Genomic DNA, 3,093 nt, shown 5'->3' with positions numbered 1-3,093 from the left:
AATCAGAATTGGTCAAACATCTCATTCAGCTTTGCAGAACTGCAACCATCACTTCACTAGCTTTTGGTCATTAAACATTCTTGTCTTCTTTTTCTTCACCCTGAATGAAAAATGTTTGTCAAATCTCTGCTTATTGACTTACTATTACTGTCTACCATGTCTCAGGCTCTTTGCTAGCCATTGGTGACTTGCTGAATACTGTGACTTGGAGCTTGCAGAATGGGAGGAGACAAGTGTGCACCGCAGCTGTACAGTGTACTAACAGCTAAGGTAATGGAAGGGCTAAGAGCCATAAAACCACGGAGTGAGGACACTGAACCCAGCCTAGGGCTGTGTGTGCATGTGAAACCAGTGTCTTCCTATGAAGTTATCAGGTGAGATAGCAGAAGCCAGACAAACGGTGACAGGCAGAGAGCACAGATCAGGCAAAATGCTGTCTGGTCCTAGGGAGAGAATCCATTTTGACCACAGAGAAGTGCAACTTTTACCTTGTTAAAATTTAAGGAGTAGATATAGGAAGTAAAGTGGGTGTGGTCCAGAAATGATAGAATCTGGAAAATCCATGAGTCACTATAATAGAAACAATAAGAATTCCATTTATCCTTTAAGACCGGGATCCTAAAAACTCAGCTTTCAATTTACTTTTGTTTTAAAATTCTGAAAAAAATAGTTGTTCTGACATAAGGAAATTTTACTAAGACATTAAGATATATGGGCAAAAGATACAGTGAATGCTCTACCATAGATGTTGAGAGTTTTAAAAAAGGTGTAAAGGAAGTGTGTATCATGATTTGTCTAGTCTCAATTACATATGCCAATATTAATAAAATTAAACACAACCAAACTACATTTCTGCCATCTCATATTCTGAACTTAAAATTTTGGATTACTTGCCCTCAAACAACTATCACTTTTAAATTAAGACTGAATGCATTAAATAGTCAAAAAGATTGAACTTGGGAAGATGAAAATAAATAAGAATCTAGTCAATATAGTAATAACCAAAACCCATTTTAAGGCAGTGGCCAGTTCAAAATATCTACTGTGCAACGTCTAAATACCACTCTAAGTCTCTGGCCCTGGTCAGAATATAAATTAGAAGTAGTCTCCTTCTCAATAGCCTGTGTTAATAAATAGAGTAGATTAGGGCATACAATGAGAAGCCTGCTTGCATTTTCAAATATTTCAACTTCAGTGTTCAGAGCAAACTCAGTCATTTTTAACCTAGCTCCAATATCATCTTACTCAAAATACAGATAAAGTTTGAATTTTAAATTAACATATAAATGACTTTGGGTTGATTTAGAAAAACTAAGCTGACCCTCAGGTTCTTTAACCATCTGTGAAGACTAAGGAAATAAATAGCATTATAAGTTATGGGGACAGTATCACCAAATTTTCATTGATTAATTCAATAAGTATTCATAGGGCATGAAGAATATAAAATTTCCTGCACTCAATGTTCCTATTATGTACTTAACTATATAAAAACTACAATTACAAAATGATAAATAGCAGTTGTATTAGCCAGGGTTCTCCAGAGAAATAGAACCAATAGGATATGTAAACATATATTAAAACGATTTATTTTAACTGTAGGAATTCTGCAAGTCTGCAATCTTTAGGGGATGCCAGCAGTTTAGAAACTCAGGCAGGCTTTTTATTTTACAGTCTTGTAAAATTCATTTCTTTTTTGGGAAAACTATCTTTGCTCTTGGGCTTCCCTGGTGGCTCAGAGGTTAAAGCGTCTGCCTCCAATGCAGGAGACCCAGGTTCAATCCCTGGGTTGGGACGATCCCCTAGAGAAGGAAATGGCAATCCACTCCAGTATTCTTGCCTGGAGAATCCCATGGACAGAGAAGCCTGGTAAGCTACAGTCCATGGGGTCGCAAAGAATCCGACACGACCGAGTGACTTCACTCACTCATCTTTGCTCTTAAGACCTTCAAGTGATTGGATGAGGCCCATTCAGATTATCAAGGGTATTCTCCTTAAAGTTTACCAATTCTATACTATACCAAATAACCTGACAGCAACATCTACACTAGTGCCTAGTTTGACCAAACAACTGAGCACCATAGCCTAGCTGCTGCTGCTGCTGCTAAGTCACTTCAGTCGTGTCCAACTCTGTGCGACCCCAGAGACCATAACTTACCCATAACCATCATGGCAATTCAAGGTAATACACACTCCAAGTAAGTATTTCAGAGATATAGTATTTGATATTGCATCTCTTCATTGAATTTTCATCATATACAAATCCTCTCATCCTGCAGGATGACAAAAGAAGGCCTGAAAAGTGATGAACCTTGTGTCACAATGAGGAAGAATTAGTACCAACTAGAGAACCATTGAGCAAAGGACTCTGCCATTTAAGCAGCAAGTGCAAAATAGCTTCATTATTTCTACTGAAGTCTTTCTCATGGCATGGCAAAGACAATAACTGAGCAAATGACAATATTGTCTTTTGATGTATGGCAAAACCAATACAATATTGTAAAGTAATTAACCTCCAATTAAAATAAATAAATTTATATTTTAAAAAAAGTAGGCATCCTATCTTTTAGAAATGGAAGGCAGATACAGGAAATAGATTCAAGAAAAAGAAAAGCTGCCTTCAACACTAGATGCTGGCCTAATATCAATACTATTAGCTGGACCTTGATGTTGCTAGAAAGTTACCTGGTACAGCTAGGTCTTGGTGTTCTTCTATGAACATAAATAATTTTACAGATCAACAACAGACAAGGGCCCTGTGATTGTGATGGACCAAGATATAAAGATTAACCTCTATACACGTCTAAATGTGAACATTGGCTAAACCACAAAAATAACCCAATACCCCCCTACCCTGGCTCATGAGTAACTGCTGCTTCTTTATGAATTGTAGCTTTAATCTTGCTCTTTTATTCGCTCCTTCTAGATAGGATCTCTTAAAATATTGAATCATGGAACTACCCATACTTCATGATAGCATCTAATCCAAAGCAAAGTCTAGCTTCTTTCAACTCTTCCCTAAACTATCGACCATGAGCCCAAATTCTACAATAAATTCTAATAACCTGTTACTGAGATGATACCCAGTACCCCACG

General features: G+C 37.2%; 1 non-coding gene across 1 annotated transcript; it reads left to right on the top strand.

Moving 5' to 3' along the window:
* The first annotated feature begins 1,721 nt into the window (after window positions 1-1,721).
* On the top strand, window positions 1,722-1,793 carry TRNAW-CCA. Its single transcript has one exon. It is a non-coding gene; the product is annotated as a tRNA-Trp (tRNA).
* Window positions 1,794-3,093: the final 1,300 nt, after the last annotated feature.

The sequence above is a fragment of the Capra hircus genome, unplaced genomic scaffold (genome assembly GCF_001704415.2).
Source record: "Capra hircus breed San Clemente unplaced genomic scaffold, ASM170441v1, whole genome shotgun sequence".
NCBI classification, from domain to species: domain Eukaryota; kingdom Metazoa; phylum Chordata; class Mammalia; order Artiodactyla; family Bovidae; genus Capra; species Capra hircus.
This window is presented reverse-complemented; position numbering and strand designations above follow the sequence as displayed.